The sequence below is a fragment of the Adelges cooleyi genome, unplaced genomic scaffold, assembly GCF_023614345.1.
Source record: "Adelges cooleyi isolate 19-005CV unplaced genomic scaffold, UGA_ACOO_1.1 ACOO_flye_CR_arks_rails_tigmint_CR_PRNA_784, whole genome shotgun sequence".
NCBI lineage: Eukaryota > Metazoa > Arthropoda > Insecta > Hemiptera > Adelgidae > Adelges > Adelges cooleyi.
The window spans coordinates 2,136,835-2,155,046 of record NW_026096496.1 but is presented as its reverse complement, the minus strand read 5'-3'; the positions used below and the strand labels follow the sequence as shown (position 1 = coordinate 2,155,046).

The following is an 18,212-nucleotide window of genomic DNA, read 5'->3' as shown; positions in this document are numbered from 1 at the left end:
TCCTGTGCCACCTATGTGTGTGTAGTCGGTAAAAAATCCTTACAATTAAACCTGAAATAGACCTGAATTTGAATATACATAATAATATATTGCTGCTACGATAACACGGTGACAAGTTATTGTCGTCCCTCCTTTGTGTCCGGGTCGGGTTCGTTAAACGAACGTGTGGAGACGACATGACTTGGGTCGGTTAAGTAGTTTCCGGTACCTCACCACCTTAATTATAATAATTATATATATATATATATATAATACATTTAGTAGCACATGACGTGCCGTGTATACCTAACTTATAATAGCTTTTAACGCCGACCCAAAGACAGCGCACAATACACGCCGTAGTATTAATTAAAAATCCATTTGCCCTTCATCCGAACCTCTTAAAACAATAATATCGATTTTAAAATTTAAATTTTCTAAATAATTGGTAATGTTTCTGATGGCGACACGATGCGCGACGGTAGGCGTTTGTCAATAATTTTGATGTTGACCAATCGCACAACGAAAAGTCTTACTTCATCGGGTTCATTTAAGACAAAAGGGAAAACAACCGTTTCATAATAATTTTGCATCGACCGAGTTTGATGACCTTTTATGATTTTGTTATGTCTGGGCTAGTTTTTTTTTTTTTATTATAAACACCGTACAAAAATATAGTATATATATTTACATTTTTTTAGAACTAGAATCAAAATACATATTTTATTTTTTACTTGACATTTATTATGGGTGATACAAAAGGGATAGGTTTGTGATAACGGCAAACGGGTAATTCCCGGATAACTGATAACAGATGAACAAAAAGGCGAATTGAACGGATAAGAGGATGAGTCGATTATAATATCTGTTTGTGGTACAATGTCTTTCAGAGATAAATGATAAGATAGGAGTAATGGAAATACCAGAGTACCAAAAAGTACCAGGGTCCTTTATTTGTACATTAAGACATATCCACTACTAGTAGTGCTAGTATTAGATTTTTTTTTTAAATACAGTAGTATATTCACAACGTTTTCAAAAAAGACTTTTGTTTTTTATTGTAGACTTTTCGTTGTCCAACCTAATAGTGAAATAGAGGCGACAGGTCCGTGTTGACCCGAAAATGTAATATTTAAAAATTAGGAGATTATAAAGTTGTACCCTAACGGTAGGAAATGTTTTTTTTTTCCACTATTTATTATAATTTTATTTAGATTTTTCCGAGTCGTTTAAATTACCACGCCGGAAAAAAAGCTGCATCTTAGTCGTACCCATGGAAAAACGAAACTCTGCCAAACACACTTTTTATCTAAGGCAACTTTAATGCTATTTACTTTACAATGTTTGGTTTTTTTTCGTGGAAGTACTTTCCATAATTTCCGCAAGCGTTTTTGTGTGTACTGTGCGCGATGACAAATACAACCGGCCTGTTTAATATGCGAAATGCAAAACTATGTGTTATGTGTGTTTATATATATATATATATGTATAATAATAATATGTAAGTACGATATAATATAGTTGTGCACCGTCTTAAAAGGGACATTACATCCGACGGCGGAATGTTTTCAAACGGAAATTCCCCGTTATAAAGCGAGCGAACGCCATTTAACCGCCGCAATGCATATTATCATTATTATTTTTCTCTCGGAGGGTGTTTTTTATTATTATTATTTTTTTTTTTTTAATCACTTTCCAGACTTAAAATTTCTCCATTTAATTCCATATAGTCGCCCACGCTTTTGTTTGCCGCGTTTCATTTATTATTTTCATTAAAATAATATAAAAACAAACAAACGAATAAAAAAACACCCCCGTAGCTCCTATCCAATATAGATTATATTATATTAAGGCTTCTTATACTCCAAGTCTTAGGTATATATTATTATAACTTATACCCACCGTTTGGTCGCCGCATAATAATTATCACAACATATTATTATAAAGACATATCTAGCTATGTTAAGTGTTTTTTAAGTGGCATTTTTTAATAATTTATTATTGTCTTTTTAATTATTATTCGATACGAGTAATCTAGTTAAAACTTCACTTCGCGTCCGTTATTATTATTACTAAACGACTGAAAACTATATTATTATTATGTTAAAACTATTTTATTCGTTATGAGTGAGAGAGAATATTATTATTAAAAAAAATAATATAAAAATATATAATTGTTGACCAGAAACCAGTATTGAGTGTTTGGCTGTGTTATCTGTGGTCGACTATTTGTGTGTGTCTATACTAGCTGATAACGTCGTTGCTTCCTTGCTTCATTCCATATTATATTATACAAACTGTTGTCTCTCTCGTTTTTGGTTTATTAAAAAAAAAAAATCCATTAGATTAATTATTATTTAACGTTGCCCTATTGAAAAAATAGTTTGTCCGGCTAGCCGCAGAGACGTCCGTTTGATTTCAGTATTATTCTCATTTCTCTATAATAAATGTATGATAACATTATGTAATAAATACTGACAATCGTATGGTAGCCGCTGTATTTTATGATATAAACGACAAAGGTCGTCCGTCGTAGGATAAAAAAATATGTTCTAGAATATAATTTTATCTTTATTGAGTGCCGCTATTATATTAACGATGGGATTTCGAAAATTCTCAAACCACAAAAAGAGACCATAATTATTATTGTACTGTTTTCTCTCTCTTGAAAAAGTTCAACATATTTTTTATTTGCTGCCCAAAACATATCTCTTCTTAACCTAACCTAACCAAACTTTATTTCAATATTGATTTCCCGCGTTTATCTCAATAGCGGGATTAAGTGGTATATGTATATATTGATTTATGTACCTATATATTATTAGCTGTTGTGTAAATAGATCATTTCCGTATAATATAGTTTTTTTTGCCCGTTGCTTGATGTGAATGATCAACGGCAAAAAAAAAAAATCCACTTCCTGGTTGATTTGTCGATATTGTTGGTATATATATATTATAATAACGGCTAACCGTCGAGAGGAAACACTACAAGTGCAACAAAATAATATAAATTACCGTGTCTCCTATTTGAACGGGAAAGGCAACGGTTTCCAGTGAAAACGTAATAGCGTTTTCGCTTTCACGCACTTTTTCCACAGGGTGATCCATATGTCAGGTTATAGTGATTTTTTTGTTTATTTGTTTGTAATGCAAGTCCTTATTATGTAGGTAACGATAAAAAATACAAGCATAGTTATATATAACATAGTTAATCTTCAATTCTCAAAACCTGGCATCATTCAGTTAAGTAGATATTCAAGTTTTTGGAATGCATTATGTTTTTCTGAATATTTCAATAATCACCCCATCAGTACCTATAAACCACGTGTCCTATGGTTCAGGGCCTCATAGTTTTTTTTTTAAAGTGGCACCAATTCAAAGCTTGAGTTGGCAACATTGCTTGAATGCCAACATAAAGGTACTGCATCGACTGCATTTGGCTACAATGTGATACAGAGAAAACATAGTCTGGCAAATTCAGCATTATGGCCTTCACAGAGCTGTATTTTTTTTTTTACTGTAAATGTCTTTTCTTGTATTGTTTTCTTTATGATAAGTACTTTTATTGTCGGGAAGAGTTCCGAAAATTTGGCTTTTCTCCAACATTATGGCAACTAGTAGTTGATGTTTTTGGGTACAATTTCCAGTCCCTCATAATTCAGGCGAATATTATGTCCTGGATGGTATTATGAGGTGCTGAACTTATACCCTCTGGTTTTTAAGTTTGCAGGTCATTGACACTTATTAGTGATATTTTTTACTTGAAACAATATAATTTTCGGTCATTGAATAATCGAATAGCTTATTTATAAGAGACTAACGGAATAGGTCACCATTTTTATGAACATTATTTTTGTTTTGGTTTCAAAACCCTTTGTAGAGTGAGACGAACAAATTAAACGGTCAAAAGCCTATAACATATGCTTTAAAAAGTCTTTTGAAATTAGGTAGTTATAAATGTATAGATGTGTCAATAATGAAATTCTTATTAAACTTTTCTTCGTTTAGATGTGTATTGTTTAGCAAATAAATCATTTTTGATTCGTTGAAACGCTTTAAAATTTCTGTTCCACCTTGTTTTTGTTTAGGAAAGGGACTAGCCATGAGTGCCTAAAAAAACATAGAAAATAAGTACGTAAAACAACAGAAAAAAATATCAAATGTTTTTAATGCTAAGTTTTTCAGATTTTTTAGAACATTTTCTATTTTTCTACCATATATTGGATCTGCTTAGCTTATTTACTTTTCGCGAATAAGCGATTATAAATTGATATTTTTAACTTGAATATAAAATAAATATTATTTTTACTTGTTTTATATAATAACAGTAGTTTTATACTTATAAAAATATACAATTTGAATACACCTGTTTCTTCATATATTCCATTTTGCTCTTCGCTTTTCGACATTAGCCCGTTGTAGTAATGTCCAAAAACATATTTTATCATTATTGTCGCCGTATTGGTATTATTACCTACCTACTTATTAATTAATGTTATTTTTGTGACTTTAACGACAACGCCGTAAACATCATTAACGGCCGTGGTGACGATGATAATAATAATAATAGGTTTTTAACGAGTCTGGTCTACATAAAAACGACACATACCTATTATGTTGTGTACATGAGGTACAGGTCATTTTGGGTTGTCTGTCGTCAAATCAAACTATTTGTAATCGTGGCATTTTTTCATTATTATTACTAAGATAATCCGTCAACCCTCGCGAGGCTTACAGAAAAATATAAATAAATTAAAAAATTATTAAATTTGCTTTACATTTTTGGAAAAAAAAGCAAAAACACAATGGCCAGCTCGTTCAAGGATTGTGTTGTACAGTCATATCCAAATTTGGTCTCCAGTTTTAACTACTCATAATGAAAATGTAATTTTGTGCTGGAGTAATGCAAATGACAATTTGTAAATGTTTATTTTTTAAATTTAGTTTAAAACAATTATTTTCGTTTTTAGTTTATTACCCACCAATTAACGAAGCGTTCGATTTCATCATCAGTTTTGCCTATACCTATATTTGAATGTTGACTTTTTAGCTTTAATAATAACCATAACATGTTGTCAAACCAATAATACCTGCCAAATCTGGTCTTAGATAAATAATTGTATGATTTTTAGAATTTGTTTAAACGCAATGTGATGATGTATTGCAAAAATATTGAACAAAGAATATAAATTCATTTTTTTTCTCATTATTGTTCTGTCTATAGCACAGAGTAATAATATAAAGAACTAACTAAACTAACATATCTTAGCTTGTATGATGCTAGGATATGTTAGTATAGCTATATTGGTTCTGCGTCGAAACCGAACAATACGTCCAGGTAGCTTTTCTGTAAAAAAAACCCCACTCAAAATATTTAAAAGGCGGTTTTTCTTTCAATTCGTCTATACCAGAAACCTCAAGTATGCGACTCCTTTTTACACCTTTCAAAGTGTAAATACTTGTGGCGTGTAGAAGAGAATTGTGTTTGCTTATAGAGTTGTTTAGAGCCGTTGGACTCGAGCACTATTTATATGGAAGGCATTCGCGTATAATGTATTTGTCGGTAAGCTCGTTTGAAAGCCAAATAAAACGTTCGGTTAATACTTTGACTTCAATCTAAGTCATCTAAAATAATAATATTTTCCAATGCAAATAATTAATTCATTTGGTGATAGTTAAGAATATTTTTTTTTTTTTGCAACATGTGTTCCGATTTACAAATCTCGTTAACACGCATATTTATGATAATATCTCTTCTATATTATATGACTACTATTGGAAGTGATAATGTTTGTTTTTTTTTCTTATCCTTTATGGAATTGACTAGGGAAAAACCAGTTTAGAAAATACCTACGTTTCGCAAGTTCAAGTCGACCTCACCGGTCGACATATTGTTTGCATAGAATGTAGATCATTGTCGTTTTAATTAGCTGTTCCAGCGGCGACGCTTAGACCGAACACATTAGAATTATTTAAAAACTTAGATAAATATGACGTACACGCTCATAATATACGCAGGTAGAAGAAGAATTTCTAAAAAAAAAAAAAAAAGCAACAGAATTACATTTCATTGGTACTGATATAAATCATGGGGGGTTATCTCGATGAGACGACTTGTTAACTTGTTTGGCTGCCCTACCTGCTGAACACACCTAAATTATTTATTATTACCTATATGGAGGAATCATATTTCTGTTTGCTATTCGCCATGTCGCGGGGTAACTAACCTTAATTTCTCCTATGAAATAATTGTTTCGGCTAAAATATACTTTCAAACCGAATAAATTCGTTGTCATAATAATTAACATTCGAGTTGAAAACACTATTCGAAAGGGTGACTGTTGAAAGGCAAACAGAATGATGTAGACATTTAAAAATTTTTTTTTTTAAACATGTCTGTCTCAAGTCCTCAGTAAATATCGGTTATTTTTGGAAAGACATGTCTTCGAACGCATTTCCTAAGATAAACCTCATAAGTGGGCTTAGGTTTAGGTTAGGTGATTAGGCTTGCTTTTTAGACATTTGTACGCTAAAATTTTAACAAATTTTTTTTTTTTAGTTTTAATGTTGTGTAAAATTTAACACTTGCCTTTAACTTGTTTTGCTCCGACTATATTCACATGCTTGCTAAACACGAGCAGCTCACTAATAACACTTTACAAAGGTCTTTGTTTGATCTGACCGTGTGGCCCTATACTGTGTAAAACTATACTAATGATCTCATGGATTTTAATGGAAATTCGTTTTCCCTACACAATTGTTTCATTGAAAAAATAAAATAATAATATATACTTGCTAGGTGGTGTTTTTTTTAAAAGTAGTACATTTTATATTATCCTGGTAAATGTTTTGATCTTAAATGCGCTTTGCTCGCATTCCAATTGACTAGAAAAATAAATTGTCCCCGTTTTGGTCTCTCTTCTACGACCTTCGCCGGTTCTGAGGCAAGGCCGTGGACGTCCTACTACAAACGACAATTGTATTAAATGTACAGAGCTTGTGACAATAATAATAGAGCACGGTAACACGTACACCTATACGTATGACCTACATCAACCTAAATTATTAGCTTAAAATTATAGAACAGAAAAAAAAACAGATCAGGCAAATAAAAAAAAACAAGTTCGAAAACACGAGTGTTGTAGATCGTCGTCTAGATAAAAAAAGAGGGTTATCTTATTGCATAATTAAGATTGATGTAGCTGAATGAAAATTGCTAACACTGAACTAACACCTACACTGAAATCGCTAACAAAGTTCTCTTAAACAAGTAACAAATTGTGGATATTTATATTTTTTTTTCTTGTGAACAATAATATTATAATGTCAAAGAAAAATTACAAATTGTTTTTTACATTATTATGACTTGCCAATATTATAGTTTGAATGAATGGCCTCAGAAAAGATAAAAAAAAATGTATGAGTGCACTTTTATTGTATATATTTTTTTTAATTAAACAAAAACGTATGCATTTAGCACAAAATCATTTTTGCTAGTTTTAAATTTTGTAAGAAAAAATATTATTTGTTTTTTACACCAAAATAAATTGTAATATATTTTATCTATATAAAAACTATCATTGTTTCTATTTTGTCTCATAAAATATATTTTTTCGCATATAAAACAATAATGCTAAATCAAAATCTGATCCAAATGATTATTTTAAACACATTTTTTTAACTATGAATTGTATTATGTTGCTGTAAACAATTATAAATAATTTTCAAGGTAATATACGAATTTTTGTGTTTGAAAAATTGAAAAAAATAAGCTGTCCTCGAAACGATTAAAACCGATAGCAATCTCAATTTTTGTAGAAAATACATTTGTTTTTGGTTTTGGGAATACTGCCAATAAATATGCTGTAATAAAATAACCAAAAACTTTTCGTTATATTTTTTAATGTTTAAAATAAATAATAATAAAAATACAAAAGTGTAGGTATGACTTAATAACATTATATTAGTTTTCGGTTCCGTTTATATTAAACATTGACTAGTTAATAAGACATTATTCCGGTTAAGGTTTGAAATTAAAAAATAAACTTTATCTAAACAATATGTTTTTCTAATCTATTTCGGTTTGAAGCTTTGGAAACAAATTTTTAGTGGTATCATTATTTCAATTCCGTTGAAAATGGAAATTATCATTTTATAATGATTGACAAAAAACAATTCAACTATGTGCTGAATATTTTTTTTGCCAAACTCGGACAAATTAGCAACGACCGTAATTATCATTTGTTGTTTTGTCGTTTTCTCTGTTTTGCTTGTTTTGTCTGTTGGTAGTTATTAGCCATTCGTCGAGAAAGCGTAGTGTTTAATGTTTTTAAGATTACTTTTGTTCTGTTCCACAGTAAATTAACCGAGATGGTGTAAAAGGTATTTTTTTTTTTTTAATTTTGATAATGCACCTAATTGTTTATCGTTTCGCTCGACAGTGGTAGCAATAAATTTAAATAAAAAAATGATTAAAATATAATATAAACCGCGACGGACGAGTAAAATTTCAATTATCAAACATCGTTTTTTTTAGTTTCACCGTGATGAGCGGTTTTTTTTTTAAGTTTTGGTTTGTTTTGCGAGTCATCTATATATAATGAACTTTTTAACCATCAGACAGATTTTGTTTACATTTCACATCAAAGTAGAAAAAGTTCACTCGTTTCACACAAAAACTGTGTAGATCAAAGCCACCCTTTCCCTCAAAAGGGGGGATGTTTGAAAACCATGGTCCATCGTACCCTTCTCTCTCTTTTTCTAACCTGCACTTCCGGTTCTGGACGTTGATTACCGTTTGTCTGAATAACTACCTATGTAATGTATGTAATTTGGGTTTGGACTAATAATTCAGTTTGAAAAAAAAAATACATTTTTGTTTTTGTGTAAAATGTATTGTGTATAGCTTTATTAACTATTATTCGCCTTGGTTTCAATTGACCTTTGTTAAAAATAAATTTCTCGACCAGGTTAAATAATTGTTATTTGACGGCCGCGGAAGTGAATAACTAATATACATAATTATTACTGTTTTAGAAATTATTATTATTAAAATATTGTTCTATAGTTTTATTCTAGTTTTATGTTACAGTGAATTTGTCAAACACTTAATTGTGTATTCGAAAAAAGTTTCTATTAAACCCGTTAAGTATTATACATGTTTTAGTGAAAAAAACTGTACTAGGGTGGTCTCAAATGGTAATCGAGCCAAGTCGAATATTTTAATTTTGCCTAATTAAAGCAGAATGATTTTATTGAAATAACTGCTTATCATTAACCATCATTAAATAATGACTTTTTGAGTTGAACAAATTTTAATTTTTAGACGAGGAAACTAGTACGGCTGAATGTAAAAATAACATTACAATATTATTTAGGACCTAACCTTCCGACCATACCGTTGAACGCTAAAAACTCGGCTATTTCAGTTAGGTAGGAACTATATAGGAAGCACGATAATATAATGAAAATAACTGATCGGTCGACGACCGTTTTTTAATAAATACTTATTGAGTTATTAGCTTTTAAGGTGAGGCAATAGTGCTGTTGGATATAAATAGTATTAGAGTCTACCTCACCCACAGTCTATTACCTTTAAACTCTAAATCGACAAGTATTTATCATCGTCGACCAGTCATTATTTTCATTGCGAAGAGTGACCCAAGAGCTCCTATTTGTTGACTCTTGTTATTCAGAGTGATTTTTTTTTTAACGTGAACCTCTCAATGTCTCATAGGGTTTAATTAGTAATTACATTTTTCTTTTGCATAGTGTTTTTCAATCAATGTGATCCCAAAATCTCACAAATTTAAATGTTTTTAACCCCTTCGGCCTTCCCAAACTAATTTGTATATCAACCTAAATGGCAGAGTATATATTTTATTAACTTTTTAAATTAAGTATATTTTAATAAAAAATGTCGACTGGTCGATAGATAAAATCCGTTTTGAACAGCTATTTTTAAAGTTATAAGTGTATAAAAGATAGGACAGGAGGGGAAGTGTGTGTAACGTTATTTATTTGAAAAAAAATTGTCTTCATATTTTTTAATATACTGGTTTTATATATTTTATAAAATATGTAGAATATATTAGATTTACCTATACGAAATAATGTTTTAATACATAATTACTTGAAAAAAGCAAACTATTTGAATAATATTTTTAAACATATTTCGAATAACTCATTAGGCATGTATTTTTTTTTTTTTGTATAATTCGAGTGTAATATAATAAGTATTTTATTTTAATTTTGTTGGCCAATACAATTATTTCTTTGCAAATAAAATTAAGTGTAATGCAAAACTCAGCTGAATAATTGTATTGTAATCGAGGTCGCCTTGGCCGGAGTATTATCAGCTGTTGTGTTTACCGCGTGGCGGCCCGTGACAGCCTTAACATTAAAAAAATATATTTAAAAAAAAAAGAAACTATATGACGCGGGATCTTAGGACTTTTGGTCCGAACGATATATTTTTTATTTGATTAGATTTAATTCGACTTGATTTAATTTCTTTTTTTTTTTTCATCACTTGTCTTTCCCACGTCTCGGAGTCAACGGACCGCACTGTTGTTATTTTATCACAAGGTGCAATTTCCAATATTATCATTCAATAGCAGAGCTGCCGTTATCAGGTTGTACGGTATTTAATAATAATCGATCGTCGATCTATGTTCTGTTTATTTTTAGACAAGAAGAGAATATCATAATGTACAATTTTTTTTTTTTTTGATAGAGAGAATATTACTTATTATTTATTACTATACTGTTATATGTTTATCGGCTCACTGTCTTGTTACAATTGGAATGCAATAATATATTACTATCGTTCGTTACAGACGAATAATAATTATTATTCGTCTGTACGTTTAATTTTTTTTATTATTAACCATCGTCTCGAAAAATTGTACTAAAGTCATTAACATTATTCTTTTTATTAATTTAAATTTACTACATTTTCGAATTTTGTCTACGACGCCGCTCGATTATAATTTTACAAAAAAAACCTTTGTTTATTATGTTGTTATATTTTTAAAAAATAAACAAAATTTCAATTGTAATGAGTAAAACAATTTGAGAGAAATAAATACAATTTAGATAGGTAAATGAGATCTAATAATTAAAATCAATGTAATGTATGTTGTTGCGGTGACTACTATTCTTGGATTTAAGATTAAACTTAACATTGCGCCGAGACCTACAAATCAAAACCGTTTTGCAAGTTGCCAAACAACTTTACCTTCGTTATAACAATTCCCTAGAAAATCATCCCACTAATACTCTTATCCTATCTCAAAATCTTTCACTACCAAATATGCCTGACAACCCTCACAAAAGGCTAAAAGGAAATGGTGCCGTGGTCTTCTCTCTCCTTGAGTAAGAATCAAAACCCGTAAGAGTTGCGGGCGGCTTTGAAAACAAAATTAATTGGTTTCCATAAAAGCATTGTTTAACAGTTTAGAGATAAATGTAATCTATTTCTTTTTATCTATAAGGATTTTGTTCGAGTGAGCTGTGGCACGTTAAGAAGGATGAAAACTACTTAAAACATTTAAACGGCCTTAACAAAATTTGTTTTTTTAATCTTTCTCTGTTCACTCTCTGGGGAGAGGGCATTGTTTTTTTTTTTTTTTGCAATTACCTGTGTGTAGGTTGTATCTCATAGTTGTGTTAAGTGTGGTCATAGCTCTATATGATTAATATTTAGATAGAAAGTTGATTCCAAGCTCATTCGACTGAATCACAAAAAAAAATATTGCCTTTATAAAAATTACCTTTCAAAACGGCCCGCTTTCGATAATATTATTGTACGACCTAACCTAACCGTATATTATGCGGGTTTCACACGAGCCAAAGTGTTTTAACGGGCCTGACGATCAACGAGAAGACGGAAAGTATAATAATAAAATATTATAACATAATACAATTTATTATTATTATTAAAAAAAAAAAATCACCCTCTTTTTCTACTACGACAACCACCTTTCTTTTTTTTTCCTCCGACGACCGACAATCAGTTCAATTGATCGTTTACACGTTGTATTATATTCTTAACTTTGTATCATTTGTTATACTTAGTATTGTTGTATGATAAAAAAAATACACACACAGTAGGTATTTAATACGCCCCCCTCCCCGTCAGATTTCATAATAAAAATGTATACAAATCCAACTACCGCGGTGGCTATTGAGTTTAAACGACATTAGTGTGGTGGTAAAAAAAAAAAAAAACACAAATAATTGTAGTAAGTATCCAAGTTAGACCCGCACGTTGCTCAATTATCGATGATCAATTCGATTTTATTGGATAATAGTTTAATAGTATAAAGCCCGCTGACGGCAAACGAGGGCAAACTATTTGATTGACTAAAAATATTTAAAAAAAAATTAAAAGCCAGTACAGCGGGGGCGGGACATAGTTGGCAAGAGGAGGTCACAGGTCTACAGGAATAATGATAACTGAAAGTGATAGCCTGTGGCTAGTAGGTTCAAATCAAGCACAGTAGTAGTAGTAGTAAGTGTGTAATTAAGGGAAGTCCAGTGCGTTCATAGATAAAAATACAAATGTCGATAAAAACACTGTAACTAATGACAGTTGAAGAGTGGATAAAGGTGTTACTGATTTATTTTGTAAAATAGTTTTTAGTTTGAATAGTTGTAAAAATAGTTTGAACGAATGAAAGCGTTCAAACTATATAAATATACAATTTAGCATAATATTATAACAGTTGAATGTGTGTTGAGCTTAAAGATTAAATGTTCCAAGCATTTGAATATATATTTACTAAAATGTTGCCTCCTGAACAGTTTTGTCAATGTCAGTTAACACCATTCACCCCCACTCCCCCTTCCATTTTTATGTACTTAAAAATTGATTTTTAATATTAGGGTGGATACGATTAGGGTCGATCGTCTGTCTATAAAAAATAATATGTAATTAACAATATTATGAAAATATTTTCAACTCACAAATAACAACCAGGAAATTGTAGTTTTTTTTTGATAATAAAAACAAACTTTTACTTAAAAATTTTTAAATCCCAAAAATTTCCATCCCTTCTTGGGGAAAGGGTGTATGATATATATTTTTTTGGTTTGTCAATGTTTGTCGTACTACCTTTAAAGAATATTCCATACAAGTTTGGAACTAATTCTACCGTTTTTATAAAAGTCATAGAGCAATGTAATTTCAAGTTGACAAAATATGTACTTTTTTGACATTTTTTGGGTGTTTTTCTAGATTTCGAGGGAGAAGTGGTGTTGTTTTTAATTGTTGGCTTAATAAATTATTTTTCAGGTATGATTTCTGATCTATAAAGTTACTATATAAAAATAAAAACCGTCATTATAAAAACAATACCTTTCTCGGGTCCGCATCGAAGGTAAAACGCATAATTGAGGGCAAAGTGTAAAAAATGATAATTATATATTTTTTTTTTATTATTATGCAACTTGTTTATAATTATTTCATTTGAAAATCGTTATACATTTTATATAATAATATTGCTATGGTCACTTTCAAGGTCGTAAACACCGATTGAATTAGTTTATATTAACGAGAAAACGGAAAAAGCTTTTCAAAAATATAATATGAAACGACGACGGATTTTAGTGGAGTAAAATAAAACCCTTTGAACTTTGACGGACAAAAATATGTAAATCTCAAATAGATTTTAAAAGCGGCCCAAAAACTACAACAACAAACATAAAATCGACAAATCCCGTCCTGAGCCCAAAAACACATATACACCGGCTTTGTCCACAGTTTGAGCCAAGCAAATATTTGGTAGCAATATTTACACAAACAAAAATGGCCGTTTTATTGGCCTCATAACTAGGTCAGGTTTTTGGTTTTTTAAATAATGTAAAAACCATTTGGGTTTTTGCCAACACTGAACGTGGACAAAAAATTAAAAGGTTTTCAATATACCTATCTACTTTGAACTCCAAGTAGAAAATATTTGATTTAAATTGTATTAAAAAGCCCACATCGAATGACAGAATTAATTTATTCGGATTTCATTAGTTTTCACGTTAAAGCGTTTTTGTTTCATACTTGAAATCTAATAAAAATGCTAGCAATTTAAAAAAATCAATTTATACAGCTGAAATGTGACACTTGAAAATGATTCTCCTGATAGCTAATGATAAACCGTTTTTTAAACGGAAAAAAACCACTAGGAAGTACTTAGAACCGAGCTTATTGTAATATTTGTTAATTAAAATTCTGTTTTTAATAAAAGGTAAATTATTTAATTTTGAGTTAAATAAATAATGATAAATGATAATTAAGTTGTCTGTTTTCTCATCTTTCATTGAAATTGTAGGTTACTTTGTAATGGTTTTTTTGAGAATGTTTTTGTTTTATGTTACTGTAGAATCACAAAAAAAAATTAACAAACATTTAACTTCTCTTGTATTTCCCACAGTGCTATCGTGAAAACTGATTTTTTTAAATTAGACAAAAAGATTTTTAAAGTTGAAACATTTAACTTCAAAATCACTCTTTTGGTATTTCACGGTAAAAATCATTTTTTTTTTATTAAGTCCTATGATAGCTCGCTAAAAAAAAATGTCAAGACAAATATCAAAAGAAGGATTATAAAATAATATCATAGTTCCTCTTTGAGAATCTTTTTTTTTTTCAAATCGGCACTACAATTTGGCCCTACTGCGCATAAGTGTTAACCAATTAAAAGTGCACTATCTGGTTTTATTTGCCATCTGTGACGCCGTAGACACCACACACAATACTACATAAGTGCACTACTTGCAGCTATCGTTGTTCATATTGTAGGTAAATGTTTAATTTATTTTTTAGGTTGTATTATAGCACAATTTTTTGTTCTTTTTGGTTTGGAAGAAACCGAAACGGTGTGCTTTTCCGGGTAACGCCCGTATTAATTTGTATTCAATATGTACCTAAATGAAATCAGTCTAGTTGATAGTCTTGTTGTGAATCCAAACAGTCGATTCTCTATCTAAGTAGTAAGTATAACGCTAATTTGAGTACTAAATGTGATTCGAAAATGTTAAATCATTTAAATATCTCGGCCTAATTATAGATTGATAACAAACTCGCTCCCCCCGGCACAAGCTTAGCTTTATCTCATCTACATCTGTGTATATTTTTTTGTATCGGTGCAATAAATAGCTGTATATTAATATTAAAACCCGGATGGTGGTAATATTTTTTTTTAACTTTTTTACTTTTTTCTCGAAGACTTTTTCCTTAAACCCGCCTATAACCGATACACTCTAAATAGGTACTAATAACCGCACTGTGTGTTTGTGCGTGCGTCGTGGCCACCGTTTTGTCGACGCGCCCCGCCCGGCTGTGCCGATGACGCGGTCGCCGCCGCCGCCTCACACCGCGAGACGCCGGTCAGACTCAGTTCCAACGCAACAGCAGTCGGGCGCGGGTGCGGTTCTCGCGTGGATACTATACAATTTTTTTCCCTGTGTGTGTGTGTGTGTGTGGTTTAAATTTTATCCCAATATACACAACAAAATCATAGGTACATTTTATAATAGTACGTTTTACACATCCTACATACGATTTCCGTTTTGTCGCATCGGTCGCAGTTTGGCGGTGTGTTCGGCTTCTCACGCCAATCGATTGTCTGTGTGTGTGTGTGTGAAAGAATAAGACAATTTAAAAAAAAAAAAAAATTCTTCGGCCGTGACACACTCTGCTGTCCGTAGTCGTCATCGCCGTCGCCGCCGCCGCCGCCACCGCCGGCAAGAGAACAGCAGAAGACCGAGGAGTCTACTTTTTAAATAGGTAAAACGATAAAAAATATGATCTATTCGGTATCTAAAAAACCAGCAGTCACTCTTTTTCTAATCTAAGAAAAACGTGTTTAAGTAACGCTAAAAAAAAAATGTTTTAAGATGTTAAAAAAATACTTAAAAATTTAAAAAAAATGTTAAATTATCGTTTATAATCGTGCTTAAATAGTATAGAACCCACTCGTTTTGTATCAAAACGAATTTTATAACAAAAAAATTGCCATTTTTAAAAAGTGACTTTGCTGGTTCTATCCCTGTGTACCCTTCATCTATATTTTAGTCTATATCTATCCGTTTGCTCTAAAATAATATATAATATTTGACCAACCGCGTTCAGTGTTGTTAAATGGCGTATGTTAAAAAAAAATGTTTTGTAATTTTTAGTATTTATTTTTTCGAAACAAACACAAAAAGAAGAAACAAAAAAAAAGTGTTTAAGTATGTTAAATGGTAATTTCGGTAACGACCGCGGTAAAAATTAATGCGAGGACAACCGTAGGGACACACACACACACCTGTAGATTATGTTTTAATTATTTGTATTCCTAATGGTGTTTTTTTTTTTAACAATTTTCTCAATCCTTTTGTTTTTTCACATACCGCCTTGATCCGACGATAAGAATTTTTTTTTTAACATGACCTACTCCGCTGTAGGAATTAGTTTATCGATTGATAGACAAGTTTTTTTTTACAATACTCGATTTTACTACCAATTTAGATATAAATACACATTTGTTTTACTATCTTTTTATATACACAATGAACAACAAGCAAATTAGATAAGTAATTACTGTTGACTTGAAATTAATAATTTGACGGAAGAAAGAGTCCAGTGACCTCACTAAATTTAAATACACATTTTTAGCCTAACCCAGCCTAACCTATTTTGAGGGTTTTTTCAAATTCTCTCGTAGCTTATAATCGCCTTTTTACTTCTTTATTTTTTCGTATAAAATCGCCATTCAGATTGAATGTAATTAATAAGTTACATATTAAATTGAAATTTTAGACAGGAAAACAATAATAAACAGGAAAATAATAATTGTAAACTTGATTCGGTCCATAATCTCTTGTGGTAATTAAAGTAAATTTACTCATTATATTGTTCACACCAAAAGAGAAGAGATTAATTAATCGTTCAATTATTTTCTTATCGAAAATCAGTATAGTGTGTATTATCATTCACTGTGTTTTTTTTTTGTTTGTTTGTTGTGGTAACGTTAATTGGTGTTTTTATGTTCGATTCGGTCATACATTTTAGTAAAAATACATTTTTTTTTTAGAAGCTTTGTTTCAGATAATAATCGTAGGCAAAGTGACCGGTTCAGTCTAGTAGTTTATTGTTTCTTATGATACTTAACTTAAGTACAAATTCGTTTCGACATATTTTTCTAGCCATTCTTACCAAACGCAAGTCTGCGCATTTTATAATATTTTAGTGTGTCTAAATTCTAATTAATCTGTGAACAAACCGTTTCTTTTTTTTTTTATCAGCAAAACTTAACAATATTGAAATTACAAGCTAAACTATGAAAATATGTGTTTAAGCTAAACCGGTGAGATGGTAAACCGGTATATTGACATACTCTGAACTAACCTCTGGGTCTGTTTTGCCACACGACAATACTGTGAAATGTTTGTACATGGAAATCATTTTTAAAGTTTATCATAGGTCTGACTTCAACCCAATATAGTTACAACTAAAACAAAAATCGGTTGAATAATGTCGCATAAGCAAACTATATATGTATCAAATCGGTTTTGTAGCTTCATATACAAACATAGTGCAACACATGCAACTAAATCAAGTAAATCGAGTAAATCATTTGTCCTAGGCGGAAAGAACTGCAGTAAATTGGAAAACTGTATATCTTTTTTTTTTTTAATTTAATTTCCTAATTGGCTCCAGCCGTTTATATACCGGATCTCTTAACCGGAGGGACGTGGGTAATACCATGGCGATTTAGCTAGTTTTAGATAAGGTTAGGTTAGGTTAGGTTTAGCTAATTTTAAGTTCGGTTAGGTTAGGTTAGGTTTAGACAGTTTTAGGTTAAGTTTAGCTAATTTTAAGTTCGGTTAGGTTAGGTTAGGTTAGGTTAGGTTTAGATAGTTAAAGGTTATGTTAGACTAGGTTAGGTTTAGCTAATTCGAGGTAAGATTAGACTAGGTTAGTTTTAGATTCGGTTAGGTCAGGTTATTACAGTCATTAGGTATATTGTATATTATTGTTGGTGGACATCTCGTCGGTCGAACCCGTCCAAAGTGCAATGTGGCACATACCAGCCGTCGAGTTCACACCGGTCGTGTGTTCCTAAAGCGGTTTCTCCTGGTCGGCTCCGGTTAGGTCCGTGTTTGGCTAAAACACACACGATCCCGGTTTTCCTGTCTGCCCCGTCTCCGACAACACGGCTCGTCCGACTTGCGTTTCAACAAACGTCTAT

At 31.0% G+C, this 18,212-nt stretch overlaps 1 protein-coding gene across 8 annotated transcripts in view; it reads left to right on the top strand.

The window, feature by feature from the left end:
- LOC126845342 (protein alan shepard) overlaps window positions 1-18,212 on the top strand; it is a 124,199-nt gene that overhangs the window by 41,079 nt on the left and 64,908 nt on the right. Inside the window, exon 1 of one of the 8 annotated variants that reach the window (XM_050584001.1) lies at window positions 15,389-15,763. The exons of the other annotated variants lie outside the window; for them this stretch is intronic. The gene's annotated coding sequence lies outside the window, so the exon portion shown is untranslated. Of the gene's footprint in view, window positions 1-15,388; window positions 15,764-18,212 lie in introns of those variants that run through there. 8 annotated transcript variants of the gene reach the window in all.